General features: G+C 30.2%; 1 protein-coding gene across 5 annotated transcripts in view; it reads left to right on the top strand.

The window, feature by feature from the left end:
* Gw (trinucleotide repeat containing adaptor protein gawky) overlaps positions 1-16,925 on the top strand; it is a 93,761-nt gene that overhangs the window by 71,531 nt on the left and 5,305 nt on the right. The gene's annotated exons all lie outside the window — the stretch shown is intronic.

Here is a 16,925-nt window from a genome sequence, read left to right as displayed (position 1 = left end):
CCAGTACCACTATCAGTACCAATACCAGTATCAGTACCAGTACCAGCACCACTATCAGTACCAATACCGGTACCAGTACAAGTACAAGTACCAGTACCAGTACCAGTATCAGAGCCAGTACCAGTACCAGTACCAGTACCCGTGCGAGTACCAGTACCACTATCAGTACCAATACCAGTACCACTATCAGTACCAATACCAGTACCAGAGCCAGTACAAGTACCAGTACCAGTACCAGTACCAGTATCAGAGCCAGTACCAGTACCAGTACCCGTGCGAGTACCAGTACCAGTACCAGTACCACTATCAGTACCAATACCAGTACCAGAGCCAGTACCAGTACCAGTACCAGTACCAGTACCAGTATCAGTACCAGTACCAGTACCAGTACTAGTATCAGTACGAGTACCAGCACCAGTACCAGTACCAGTACCAGTACCAGTACCAGTACCAGTACCAGTACCAGTAGGAGTAGCAGTAGCAGTAGAAATAGCAGTAGCAGTAGCAGCAGCAGTAGTTGTAGTAGTAATGATAACGATAACGATAACGATAACGATAACGATAGTAATAATAATGATACTACTGGCAACAATAACAACAATAGTCATGATGATAATAATTTGTTTGATGAGTATTTAATAACAATGATAGTGGGCGTTTGTCTAAGCAGATACTAGAATGACAGTGATTGTAATAAAATTAATAATGAGAGTGGTATTTGTAGTAGCAGCAACAACAATAATAATAATAATAATAGTAGTAATGGAATAGTTGTATCGGTGGTCGGGTGTAAACAGTGCTTGTAAATGTGTTATTTATAGTCCTTAGTAATATCAGCTGTAACAGTAGTAGTGCCGTTGACAATGTTAGTAATAGCGGCAATATTATTTAATGTGATAATAGTATTAATGATAGTGTTACCACTATTACTACTACTGTTTTTGCTACTACTGCAATCGTTATTATTGTAATTCTCATTAGTATTAAATCCGTAAGTGCTTTTGGTATTATCATAGCTACTATTTCTATTGTTATTATATTTGTTATTGTTACTGCTACTATTACTTCTGCTATTATTTTTATTACTCCTATCATTACATCACTATCATTGTTATTATTATCAATAATTAACTACTGATGTCGTTGTTTGCTGGCTGTTCTTGCTGCTCCAACCTGTACTACCAATGCTACTTACCGCTGCTGCTATGACTCTTATTTTTACAATTATCATTACCATTAGTTATTATTTATAATAGTAGTATATCATTACCGTTATTATTATTATTATTATTATAAGTGCAATTATTGCTACTGTTACCACTACTATCGCTACTAATTAATAGTGGAAGAAGTTATTATATATAACTGTTGGTGCTGTTAATTACTACTACTGTTACTATTAGTATTGCCATTATTATTACATAATTCTATTATGATTACTAATACTACCATTAATTTACTATTATCGCTGCTGCTGCTGCTCCATGCAGATGATAATAACAGTAATAGTAATAATAACAGTGGTGATAGAATGATAATAGTACTAAGCAACATCAGTGGCAGTAGTCACAGTTAATTATAGATGAATAGGATTAACCACGGTAGTAGTAATAAGACTGCTTTATAATAATATAAATTGTATGAATGAGCATGACGTTTATTGATTACAATATTCATAACCAATAATCCGTAAAAACAATAATAAGTGATGATCATGATAAAGATAATAATAGTAATAATGAGAATAATATTAATACTTACAATTACAATAGTAGTAGTCATAATAGTAGTAGTGATAATAATTGTAATTATAAGAGTTATGACAACAGTGGTAGTATAATATTTATGATAAAGCATACTGGCTTATAAGAGTAGGTAATGATAGTATTAACAGTAATCAATCATAAATAATATAAATAATATTATTGATAATATTCGAGCAGAGGTCTGAGGGCGTTTGAATGTGGTAATGGTACTTCTTTTGCGTTCCGCAAATGGAACTTAAATGTATATTACAAGGGGAAAACTAAATTTATACGAGCGCTGGTACTTCCAACGACAATGTTCTTTTTTTTCTCATTTGAGATAAAACGTAAGAAACAATCCACTGTCCTTCATCGTGAGGATAGACGGCAGCACACTCCAAGCATGATCGACGTATGCTTGTAATTGTAATTGTTTGATAAGCTAAGTTCAAAAAAATATATGAAGTACATATACGGAATTTTTACTACACTGAGGACTATATATATATAAATATTAAAAATATATATATTTGTTAATTATGTAATTGTAATTATAATTATATATTATTATAATTATATATATATAGATATTACTTAATTAAAAAATATATATATTTTTTTTAATTGTGTCATTTTAAAGGTTCCTCGGGAAATAGATTTTCAGTTTTAATTTTTGGAATCATTTTCTTCAATAGTACAATCTAAAGTTCTAATATTTTGTCTCATTCAATAAGAAATATAATTGATCAAGAAATATGATTCATAATATTATACAGTAAAATTAATGTATTCTCTGTGTGCAACAATTTATCAGTAAACGTAAACTTTATGTAATTTTTTTTTTTTTAGTAACTTAACATTTTTCTATTAGAAAAGAATTGCATTTGAGTATGATTCGAATGGGAGAAATCGTTGGTTCTCCCTGAATGTCAGAATTAATATCGATTATTTGATTTTAGATTTTCGGTACTTGAAAGTGTTTTAATATTTTAAATCGATTAGAAGTAAATTTTATAATTTTATTAGGAAATTAAAAAAGTATCTCAACATTCTCGACCCTTTTGAATATTTCTTGTTGCAATAAACATATATATATATAAACGTCTTTTGAGCAAAAGATATAAGTCGAAGCTGTTTTAAATAATTGAATGAAATACCATTTTTTCATGGTTATAAGAACTGATGTATGATGTATTTCGCCCAAAAAATTATGAACAAGGAAGGAACAAGTAGGGACAGCTAATCATAGAACGATAGCCATTTTCCTCATTGTTGTTAATTACCAATTCATGCAAAGCGTAGTTTAAGGTACTAGTAATTGGCATTATACGTTTTTAGGGTCAATCAGGTACACTTTAGTAATACCACGATTTTTTATGCGTATGCGCAAATCACGTATCTATCTTGCCTAATCCTTATCTATTTCCAATCCAATATCTTCAATTTGCCTTTTACTTTTTCATACCTTGCCATCCTTCCTTCTTCATCTACTCTATCTATGCCCGTTATATGTGCGCGTATATCTTTTATTGCACTTATTGTCTGTGTTCTTTAAAAACTAACACAAAGACAGTTTTGTTAATTTTGATTGGAAGAAGTGGAGACTTTTTTTTCTAATTGTAACGTTATATTGACATTATTACACAACATTATATTTCTATTTTACAAGATCGGTTGTGATAGTTTTAATAATATTCAATTCTCTTATAGATATTACTAGTTTTAGTATTTCAAGATGAAATTTAGTTTCCTGAATTGTTTCTGAACATTTATTTATTATATACTTATTTCCAGGTAACTAACAAGAACTTGTAAAAAATACGTTTATATCATGAAATTTATTTTTGTAGAGTCTCAAAACCGTATTACGATTTTTTAATTTAAAGGGTATAGCCGAATAAGGGGGTCAAATGTGCCCATGAACCAAATTTGACATACGATGGATCCATTGATAGAGCATCAGAAAAAAATATTCTGTGCCAAATTTCAACCCTCAATCTTGTTCAGAGGGGTAGTTATAGGGAAAATTCGGATTAGCGAATTTGTGTCCATTTCCCCTATTTAATCGAGTACGAAAATTATGAAAAAAATCTGGTGCATTTTGGTTATTGAGATACGTGTTTGAGAATTTTTTCCGATTTTTCGATTCCAAATTCTAGGTGCGAAAAATTAAAAACGCAAAACAACGCAGAGAAATACCGATTTTGTATTGAAGCTTTCGTGCCACTAGATTTATATAATTATTGTAAATGCATATTGTCATTGGTTATGTTCCTGAATTTTTTCAGATTTTTTGGCAGGATACCCCGTAGTAGCAAAAATCAAAAACCGATTTTTTCGGCGTTTTTCGCGTGAAAAAGCAACTTATACTTTGAATTTTTGTATTCCCTTTAATGGATAACTATATTCTATAGTTTTAAACAATTCTATGTTGAGTAGAACGGTGTATAGAATAAAAAAACAAAAATAAATTACCAAATTAAAGGTGTTATGCGCGTTATATTCAGAAGTATCAGCAATATTTCCAAGATGTGCGATAGTGCAGTGAGTAAGATGGTTGACTTGTGAATACGCTGCATACTTTTTGACGCTAGTTCGCGCCCTGTTTAAAGCACATCTTCTTTTTATTTTATTAATTACATATTTTTTCAATTTTCAACTATATAACAATGAAAATCTATTTAAAATATTTAAAAAATATTTTCACCTAAAATATACACAAAAACAATTATGGAGCAGTTTCTATTCCATCATTTCTCTAGCTGCGTAACATTAATACATAATTACGACAGCAACTATTCAAAAATAGCGCGTTATAAAAATTGTCGGATTATATTGTAGAATAGCATGCTTTTTTAAGAATTTAAGCCGAAAAAATCGGTTTTTATTTTTACTACTACGGCACACCTTGCCAAAAATTCTGAAAAAAATTCAGGGACATAACCAATGACAATATGCATTTACAGTAATTATATAAATCTAGTGTCTTGAAAGCTTCAATACGAAATCGGTATTTTTCTGCGTTTTTTTGCGTTTTTAATTTTTTGAAAAAAATTCTCAAATACGTACCTCAATAACCATAATACACCAGATTTTTTTCATAATTTTCATACTCAATTAAATAGGCATCAATAGGCATCAATTTGCTAATACGGATTTTCCCTATAACTACCCTTCCGAACGAAAGAGAGGGTTGAAATTTGGCACAGAATGTTTTTTCCTGATGCTCTATCGATGGATCCATTGTATGTCAAATTTGGTTCAAGGTCACATTTGACCCCCTTATTCGGCTATACCATCTAATCGAAAAAATATTTCGTTCCTAGCCTCTCCGCTACTCTTGAAAATGTCTTCCATTTTGTTTGCAAATTAAGTGCATTGATACGAAGTAAACGAAAATAAACGAACAAAATTGCGATAGTGGGGATGCAAGTAATATTGGAACCAAGATAATTTTAATCGATATTTTGTTGCTTGTTTGTGATTTGCTCGGTTATTGATTATATATCAAATTATTTTTATTTTTAGTGGAGTAACGTCAAGTTCTATACGTTTCGAGGAGTAGGCATTTTTATTTCGGTTTGGGAAAATTGTATTTACTATCGAAGATGAATTCAGAGATGCGGGCCAGAGTTTTAAAGAAGTACAGTCAATATGTTTACGCAGGTTTATACGCATACATATTTCTTAATTTGTGACCCGAGTCTAGTACGTTTGCATATTGACGATTTTGTTTCTATACGTACGATATACGCGTACATGCTATTCTATCCATATATACGGATCCTACACACTTACGTACATACGTACACAAAAAAAAAAATACTTTGTGCGTTGGATTACGATCGGCAAATTCGCTTATGTTTCTTCAGGGCATGCGTACACGCGCATCAGTGGAATACTTAAGAAACATACGTTAGCTTTCTCCCGTTCGAGGTTTTGATTGTTTTTCCTCCTTTTTGGGCATAAATGTGTGTGCATTTGGGGCATGTGCCATTTATTAATTCAACGATAACAAGAACAGAAATTGTATCAAAGTAAGAAAATTATTTCAACAATTTACCAATACAATTGTACTAACAGAATGAATTTAGTCAGAGCTTGATAATTTGAAACATAACAGATGTGTCATTATATAGAACAAAAAAAGAAACGAATACCTTTATTTATTATAGTAAAACGATCGAGTGTTAATTAACGATTAATTTATATAGTCCTTTGTAATTAGTATGTAACTTTTTAGTAGCATTTTAGAATATTATTTTTATAATTGTAAATTCGATTTTTCAAGTCACTAAATTTAATAGCGAGTTCTAGGGATTAGAAATATTTTAAATAATTTCACGACGGCTAACGATTAATGAAACTGTCGATGAAGACAGAAATAAAATAAAATAAATACATTTATGTCTAATTTTTCTGTTACAATACGTGCAAAATATATTACGTACGACACAATAGTAACAGACTTAAGCGATTTAATTAATTCTGTTTGAGTAACTAAAGGTTCACATACTTATGCTCATTACGATGCAATTGTGTTATTAATAATCTTTCTTATAGTCTGACTCTTTCAATTGTGATACAGTATTATTTAAACAGTCGCGAACGGGTGTGTTCAAATTTTAATTAGTTTCTTCTTTTCTTCTATCGATTTTACTATATCTTTTATTTCTACAAATATAAAGTGAACATGTTAACCAGTGATTCTAAGTTTACTCACTTCCTTGATCGTAAAGCGTTGTAACCGTAAGAATTTTTAAGTAGTTTTGGAAAAAAACTGAGTTTCGTAAATATTTTGTCGATTGTCGTAACCGTCTCTCAGAATTTCAGACATAGTGATTTAAAATGGCCGAACGAACGAAAGTTTGAATATTTGTAAGAAAATATGATTTACATTCGATTCACATTTCCAAATGATTTTTCAATTTTGTTTGTCGAAGACGAGGAAACAAATAAAATCAACAAGAATTTTAAATATTTTATATTAGATGTTTAAATTGCTTTACAGAAATTTAGGGATTAAAGCGTGCCAAGCAAATTACATTAAAACAAATAAATATTTCTATAAATATCCTTTGAGAGAGCTTTATTAAATCCATTTGGAATTGTAATGAATTGTAAGGAAAAATTCAAAGTTTCTTGAAGATAACAAGACAGCATCGGTCTTGCGTAATTGAAATTTCTTTGTAAATACAAAAATCGTGAAGTATGAGTCGTTGTAAAGAGTAAATAAATTTTAAAGCGTAGAATCACGCGCTAGAAAGATTGAGATTTTAATGAAATTTTCATGTGATTTTAGGGCCTAATTTAAAATTAAACGTTACCTTTTAAGAAATATTCAGAAAAGTTACATGAAATTGAAAATGTTTGTCGGCATACTTGAATTCCAGAAATGTTAAAAATTTCCGTAAAAATCAACATATCTTACGAACAACAGAAAATCGTATGCTTACGTGTTAGCAACAATCTAAATATCTGTGGGCGTTTATCCAATGTTCAACAAATTTTAAATGAAATGACTTTTTATGTTTTTCTATAAGCATAATTTATTTTTAATTATTAGTTGAATTACTGTGAATTAAATTCCGTATGTATAGAGATTTAGGAGTCTGTATATTTCATACAATTCAGACGAATGTATAATTTACAGACTATAATTAGTGGTCCCTTTATTTATTGTACAACCGGACAATGGCCGATTCGTTGTGAAAAAAATAAGTCGATTAAACGAAACAAAGTTTTTGCAATAGGTCGAGAAAAAAAATACGCTTCGAAAATTCGTTTGTTGGTGCATGTGTGCTCTTAGTACAAACAATAATTGAGCACTCTGTATTGTGAATGATGTGTAAACAAATCATATTTCAATGGAACTTTTACGCACATTTCTTATCTATCTTCTCCATCGAATTAACTTAATACACATTCGTGAAGCGTAATCTTTCGAAATAATTGCAAATGTATAAGTATCAAGTCATCTCATAAGTCTGTGTCGAGTTTTGTACTAGAGCTTGAAACAATATTCCAAATATACCATGGAATTTTATCGATAATAGTAACCCCTTCTTGTTTGACAATACAGTAGTATATCTATATATTTCATTATAAATATTTCACACTGTTCTTCAGTACGTTGACATTTTTAAATTGTATACACATTAAAAAGTGTTTTGCAGTTGACAAAATAAGCGATGAAAAGTAAGGCAATGTATCAGTAGATGTGTCAAAATTTTTCAACCAAATTTTTTTTGTTGCCATTTGATTATTTTGGACGATTTTCTTTAAATAATCACGAATCGTTGATGTTGGAAGTTCAAAATTTCGAAAATCCCCTGAATTCACAAATTTTGTTTTAAATTGCGAATTTAATCTAAGAATATTCAACGACACAAACTCATGGGATGACCTAATATTTATTGAAAATACAGGGTGAACTCTTTAAATAGGAATACTAGAACATCTCCGTCACTTATGAATAAATAAAGAAATTAATCGAAGAGAAACATAATGACAAGCAAATTTTCAAGATTCGTAGATCGTCAATCCGCAAATGAAATTATATATTTAATTGGATCGATTCTTTTTGCAAAAGTGTTCGTAAGAGATACAAATGAGCCGCTCATTTGCCAAATTGATTAACTCCATGAAAAGAAGAGGAAACAAGTTGATAAAATAACATACATTCTGTTGTAAGGTTCTTTTTAAAATTTCAATATCTTTTTGTCAATTTGTACTGTTGAGTATAATTATTAAGGAAATTTATTTTAAATATAAAAAGTGATGGTATCAATTAAGTGCTTTGACTCTAAAATTTTTAAAAAATTTGAAAAACAAAGTTAATCACTTTGGCTGTACATTCATACATATGTGTAAAAAGGGAGCAATCGATGAAATCTAAGTAAACTTAATGTTTTCCTGTCCTTATATTTGATTCCTTGAAAACTTGAACTTCGTTAGAGAGTTTGTTCATGTATCCATAATGGATGGAGATGTTAAGGTTCCCATTTGTACCGTCCATCTTGTATATACAATCGTCGAATTCGTAGGATCGTAGACATTTTCAAATGATTTCTACTTTATAAGAATTTATTTAGGCGCGTGAATACGAAAACCCAGGACCATTTACAAAACCCTTTGCCATGTGCTGAGTTCATCGTCGATAATAGAGGTGATATTTTTGCAGGAATAGTATGGGAAATGGGAAGTTATCATATTATTTGTTAAATTTAGAAAGTATACCCCTTGTGCACACGCTCTAAAGAGAAAAACATTCCAAAAAGATAATAAAAATTTAAAAAAAAAAAATAAAAAAAAATAAAAAAAGAAAAAAAACAGGTAGATAAAAAAGACTCGGAACATTTGAAAATTTAAATTACACGTTTTTACGAAAATATTATAGATAATAGTGAAGCACGGGAACATGTGCGCCCGCACGCGAGCACACACACATACACCTCTTAGAATGCATTAATTATGATACAAAATTATTTATAAAGTAAATGAACAGACTCTTAGGCATACATCATTTATCTATCTACACATCCACACACACCCACACACACACACACATACACACAATTGAAGTATATAATGTTATAATTATGCATTATCAGTAAGCAGTGTGGAAGAGAGCACTAATTATAAGATAATATAATTCTTGTAAAAAAATTACTATCGATTAATGCAACAAAGTGGACTAATTCGCGAGTAATCTCTATTCCTAACAAGAATGAAAAATTAATTTTAAACAGATTAATAATAACTAATAATAATGGATAGAATATAAATGATAGGTGTTAACAGTAATAATTGTCGTAATCTTAATTAAGACGAGACGTAATACTAATAACAATAAAATAGAGAACTGGTACGAAATGATAGATATAAATGATAGTTATTACAATTTTTGCGATTACTTCGCTGACTAATGATATCGAGAAGATATATTCGCAGTAGCGTAGCATTCTAATGATTTTGATGAGGAAATTTAGGTTTAAATTTCAAAAGATTCTGGAAACGATTATCTCTTATGTGTGTATATATGCGCACGCGCGCGTGGTGTGTGTATGCGTGTGTATGGAGGGAGGGAGTTGATGACGACGGTTCTAAAGAATTTTGTGTTTATCTTATACTTAAATGTTGTTCAAGAATATTTCACCGATGAATTTTCTCTGGTACCTTTTTCTTTTATCAGTGATAACTTACGATACATATGTTTTCAAGGCCAGTGACATTAATATTCAATGCTTATGGGCATAATTTTGTTTTACTTCCATGTTTTTTCTTTTCTTTTATTTTTTATATAATTCCTCTTTCCCGTAACTTCTTTCATTTGTACAAAGTGTTGCGTATCGACTTCCTTGGACAGAGTACAAAAGTCGCGAAAATCTTAGCGTAAAAAAGTTTCGTTTCTTTCATTATTTATCAAGGATCTTCAATGATTTTTGAAAAAATTATTTTATTTCAGTTATTGAATTTTCCTTCTGCTAGTTTTATTTCAACCGAGCGTAATTTAGGAATCTTTTCCGGCTGTTTTCAATACAGATAATACGACACTTACGCTTTTTGGATTCGTCTTTTGTAATGCTTATCTTACAAGTATAATCGCTTTGTATCGAGTAAAAAAAGGTTTTGGAATGTTATGATTTCTTTTTTTGCAAAACGTAGTAAAGAAGAAAATATTTTTGAATATAATTTTGTCAGGGAAAGCCGCAAAACTTTTCAAACGTTACACATATCAGAGTCTAACGAACAACGAAAACCTATTTATTTGACTTTGGTCCAGAAAGGTCACACAAATGGATTAATACTTTTTAATATAAACGAAACATTTTTTGAACGGAGAGTAACACTTTCAAAAGATCAAAAAAAATAGTTTCCTATTCTTTGTGTTCTGTTTTAGAGAGAGAAAAAAGTCCAGAAAGAATTCAGAGTGGAAAACTAGGGTATTTGAATGATGCGTGTATTAAATATACACATTACATAAATATAATATGCGCATGCGCACGCGCGTCCACACACAGACACACACAAAACGATGTCCTATTTATTACGATTCCCTTGAAGGGTTCTATTACTTCTGAAGATACGAATAGGTTTGTTTTTAAACTCATATATTGCAATTAATACATCATTTTTTCCAACCACTTTCTTTCCCGAATGGAATTTTATATATATTTATGACAACTCGACCTTCGAATGAGCACAAAAAAGGAAAAAAAAAATATGCTTAATGTGTTGACTGCTACTTTTAAACTTCGTTACAAAATCACTTACGATGAAAGAGCTCTAATACTTGAAAAATTATAAATAATTCTACTGTCGATAGGAATTATATAATGTATTGAGTACATTGTTGAACTTATAATTATTTATATTTTTTAAACTGTAAAATATATTATTTATACCTTATAAATGTTATATTTTACAGTTTGAATAAATGTCGAGGTGTCAGTGAACGTGTTCAACGAGATTAAAGTAAAAATACTGAATCAATTGCAAAATTCATTTCGGTGAACGATGACTATTAATAACAATTATACGTACTTGTACAGACGATACACGATCGATTGTCCGGCATTTTTGATAATATTTTGGTTAATAGGCACCACATGTATTTCTAATGTGCTTTCATTGCGGACGTTTGCTTAACAAATTTACAACAGAAAAAAAATCTAATGATCATAAATAAAAAAAAAAAACAAAAAAAATGTGAATCTGCTAGTAAATGTTTACATAACGTTCAAATTAGCAACTGGAGAATATCAAATACTTCGCATAAATTGATTTCGGGCCGGGGATTTACCGTGCATTGTGTTATCATTTTCGTTCCATAATACTGATAATATCGGATTAGAAAATTAACGTACTGTTGACCATTTCACTAAAAAAGAAAAAAAAACTATATTCTAACGTTCTGAAGCATTATTTTCCATAGTAGGGATTGCTACCTTTAGACGGCACGAAATAAAATTTTTAATATAGTCAAATATGGATAACTTATACATTTCTTTCTACTAATACATTGACAATAGGAATTTAACGATTGTAAGAGTATATCTTTTTTGTATCGTTTTTAAATGTACTATTTGTCTTGCGTAATAAATGTTTCCATTCCTAAATTCTAGTTCAAGAAATATATACAAATATGTTACTCGAATCTTTTTTGTTGTGTATTTCCATTATTCACGATATATTATGAAATAAATATGAATTTATTATTAATGTGAGAGTTTTACACCATTTAATTTAGCGAGAGGCTCTCTTAAAAATGATTTCTTTGTACTTAACGAATATAAAATTTAATAAAAATCAATATTTCTTGTTCGTGAAACTTTAACGGAGAAATTTTATTTTGTTTTTTAGAGAGTTGATCTCCGAAATGTCAAAGTTACTTATAATTACGTATTTGTTTAACCGTCGTTTACAGTATTCGATTTTCGTACGAACAGTAAATCGTGGAAATCGTCTTAATTATATTACAATTGTCGCAAAGCTTAAAGGTAAACATGAAAAGTACAAATAGTAATTAGAATTTAAATAAGAGAAATAGTACGGGATTGATATTAACACATTTGCAATGGCGCCTGATTTCGTACACTTCAAAAATTGGACAGTACATGTGGTGAACGATATTGTAAATGGTTAACGACACGTACTTCTACATTTTTTTCTTTATTTTATTAACACAATTAAGCGAATTGATATTATGACCGGAGAAATGAGTTGATCATTCGCGTCAAAAATTATACAACTTACGTTATCGTAGGTCGTAGTTCTACTGGGGGAAAAACGTGAACCATTAAAAATGTATGGATCGTTCACAAAGTTAAAAAATATATGAAATAAAAACAAATCTATACAAAAATATGTCTGTCCCTCTCGATCAAATGTTTCCTCGGAAGGGATGGAGATACGTGTGCAAGATAGTCATAATAAATGGGACATTCTATATGAAATCGAATCAAAGGGCGAAAAGCTTTCTCAAACTAGCGGAAAGATATTTGTTGTGATAATAAATATTGAATATATAGCTGTTCTAGGGTGTAAATCATTACTGTAAAAGATTAGGATTTAAATTTAAAATAACCTGCCGGGTTACTTTGAAAAAGAAAAAAAAAAAGAATAAATTTTCAAAAGCCTCGACTTTTTCTACATAAAGAAGGGTTCACGCGAATGCGTATGCACGACGATGAACCTGCCCCCATTTTTTACCTGCGTCTCTGTATGTGTGTTGATTGTGATGAACAAGAATATTTCTTGCGAAGGACACACACACGTGTGGTGTGTACGTATTTAAATATACTTGTTAATGATTCAACTTGTACAGGGTGTCTCATAAATTATAGTACAAGAGCGCAGTTACGATGTCTCCATTGTAAATGAGATAATTTTCCGAAATGTATCTTTTCTTCGGTTTCTTTTTTTTTTTATTTTTTAATATTTTTTTTTCTTCTTAAAATTATCCCGGTTTCAACTTGAATTGTTAAAATAGACGGTGACGCGAATGTCTCTGCTTCTATTTCGAAAGTGACGAACCGAAAGGTAAACGAGTGGAATAAAAAGTGAACGAAAAAAGGAAAATTAATTGCAACTATAGAAAAAGATCATTGTCGAAAATTGCTTCGTTTCGCATCGGGGAACCGTTTTGTACGTTGTGGTGCCTCCTTTATTAAGCACCTTGTATGTAATGCATTTTCCTAATCTTTTAACGGAAACTTTTCGTGTCAGATCGCAAGAATGACAAAACTTCTTTTCGTTGTCCACAGGTATTTTAAAATTTGAATTACATGCTCCGCGAACAAATTAATTTCAAAGCGAATTGCCCTTTTTAAATATACGCGAAAGAAACTTAGACTGCATACGCATTCAAAAGTTTTAACGGTGGATTAATTTTAAACGAGAAATTTAGTTCGAAGGAATTTCTGTTGGGAATGATCGATGTAATTTGAATCCGGGAATTTTACATATCATATTTTCATTCTTACTACACACCCTCTTATGCGTATATATATACATATATATGCACATACGTGTTACGTGCCGAGCACATGTGGTATCCACGATATATACGATACGTACACGCATACGTACACACATACACATACGAATTTGTATATACGCATCCGTGCGAGTGCGTGTGCGAGTCGAGTTTGTACGTGTGTACGCACGCGTCTATGTGTGTATGGATATACGCGAATTAATAACACACGAAGGATGCATACATACATATATACACATACACATATATTACTTAGAATATACTTTCCTATATACAGGGTGTTTTAAGGATTATAGTACAAGAGAAAACTGCGGCCTTTCTAGGTGTAAAGCAACTTCTTAATCATTGTACTCCTTCATCGGGAAAGGATTGAAATTATAAGAGCACATGGGGCTCGTGATTAAACATTATGGCTGCAAACCTGGAAAACTTTTGATTCGAAAGTAAAACGATCGTTTTGACTGCTATTTACGAGTGTTTCGTTTTTAGTCTCGTTGAAAATTATTTATTGCGACGCCCTTGACGAAAAGGAGGAATTACGGATTTATGTTCGAAAGAAAATTGCATTTCACGAATTTCAATGGATTGAAATTTTTGAAAGGGCGCTTAAATTGCATATTTTATACGAATTTTTTAAATGTAACGCGACGAATGCGTATTAAAAAATTTGTAGTTTACGCGTTGTTTTAAAAATACGATGATGCTGTGTAAATTTTTTTTTTCTAAATATTAACGATGAAGATTTTATTAATGGATTTTACTACGTTGAAATCAATTTTCTTAAGCGTGCAAATTTCCATCGCGCGAAACACGCGCGAATGAAATGATTAAAAAAAAAAATTTTTCGAAACTCGTCTTATTTTCTACTCAAAGTTTCCTGAATTGCTGCCTCTTGCACCATTATTCTTTGACCACCCTGCATTTTCTAATAATTTTTTCCTTACATGCAAACTCTTTGAACTGAATAAAATAAAACCCAATTGTGTACGCTTTTTTTCAGGATTTTTAGATTATCACTGCGAAGGTATTAATTAATTGATTATTGTAGAACCGTACCAATAAGCGAGTTAATTAATGGATTAGTTAATTCATTATAGAGGTATTAAATATTACACACCTGTGAGAAATCTGGAGATGAATTAACGTGTTTTTTTCATTTATTATTTATTTTTAATCCGAATCTGTAGAAGTTAATTGTATTAATTAATATATACGTTATATATATAAAAAAAATATATATAAATGCATATGTATATTAATTAATTGTATGAATTTAATATATGTTTATATTAAGACGTTTACTTTTTTCTTCGTTATTTCGGAAAAATTGCTTTCTTATTTACTTAATTATATAATCGTTGAGTGAGAATTCGAATAACAAGTGGTTGAACGATCATGGGTGTTCTCTCATTTTCTCATAACTATAATGATACTAGAAATAAAGTTATTTAAAATTAAACGAAACATTTTCTTTATTTTTTAAATTTCCCTCGTACGAATTGGATCAAATTGACGATCTCTCAGCTTTTCATTTCGACGTATTTCTGCGTTATGTAATTATTTTTGCGTTTTCAACGTAATTATTTCAACAAATAACATTTAAATTTGTTGTAATTACTCCTAATCTTTTCTTTTTATATTTTTTATCACCTATCGCATTGTGCAAGACTTATTATTATTTAACACTGATAGGGTAAAAGACCTACTGTCATCCGAATGATCAACTATAACTTCTTTGTATTGTTTTTATCATTTATTCATCAAAAACACGTGTTTTTTTTTATCTGTTACTTTTCAATGTCTTTACTACAACGAAAACAATAATACGACTTTCAAAATTCCTATTTTTGTGTATCAATTTAATAATTAAGAAAAAATAATGTAGCCATCACAGTTGTTTACTGACCAAAAATCGAATTCTAGCATTAACGAATTTGGTAATACTTTCGTGTTGTATAAATATTTATTGAAAATCTCTAATTAAACGATAAATCGAAATATAAGTTGTGCACGTTCCACGTTATAGTAACAGCGTACAATTTTGTTTCAAAATGCGTAAATTGTTTGTACCACTCACTGTCATCTAAATACTAAATAAAAACAACTGAATAAATCGTTCAACTACAATTGCTAATTGCGTTCTATGAAGCTTATGGAACCTAAAAGAAAATTATTTCTTTTCATATGTGTAACTCAACTATTACAATAATAACCTTCCTTCTGCTCGCAGAACTGTCATCATTTTAATTTAATCAACATACATTTATTTTATCATTTTATAAAAACGACAAAGAATGTTATGCGTTGCGTTTATATGGTATTTTAAATAGAATAATTTGGAGTGACAGGAATTGGGTCTTTTACTCTACGACGAAGTAAGTTTTATGTAACAATTATTTTCATCTGTACCTGCAACCGAATCGTAAGTAAGTTCTTCGGATTTTTCGTTTTTTTTTTTGTTATGTTGAAATACGTTCGATACGTTTCTATATTTCTTTTTATTATAACGAAATGTGTTGTTCTTTGTGTTACACAATATCGATTATTATTTAGGTTGTACGAAGAAACGAAATGATTTAAGTTTTGTAAATGGTAAAAGAGCAACGAGCTTCTGTAATTCAGCAATCGTTGTTTACAGTTGTTATATGTTTGTGAAACGAATTACACATGAAAGATACGAAGTGATATTTTTTGTGCTACTGATAGTGAACCACCAAGTGCAGTTTAGAAAAACGGATCGAATTTTCAATGCAAGTTGTTTCTATTATTTATAACTAATGACAATCATTTTAAACGCATAGCAAAAGGTAAATCTATGTTTTAGTATTAATATCGTTTGTGGAGAGGACAAAAATATTTGCAATTATAGGTCATCTACACGATTTTCTTATCTGATACACCAATTTTCCTTGTCTAAGGGTATACTTGACATTTTTTCAAATTACCAGCTCAACAAATAGAAATATCCAATAGTTCAATGGAGTACTAGTTACTTTGTAGTATTCCTAATATGATTGACGTTATTCAAAAATTTACAAGTATCAAGGTTCATTTATTTGTGACCGCCACGACAGTCAACATGTTAAATCAAAAATCTTCATGAAATCATTCGATAGCCGTGTGGAGAAAAATATTAGGTTCGTTCGCGTTTCTTTACATGAATATTATATAGTATCAAT

The sequence above is a fragment of the Colletes latitarsis genome, chromosome 11 (genome assembly GCF_051014445.1).
Source record: "Colletes latitarsis isolate SP2378_abdomen chromosome 11, iyColLati1, whole genome shotgun sequence".
NCBI lineage: Eukaryota > Metazoa > Arthropoda > Insecta > Hymenoptera > Colletidae > Colletes > Colletes latitarsis.
This window is presented reverse-complemented; position numbering and strand designations above follow the sequence as displayed.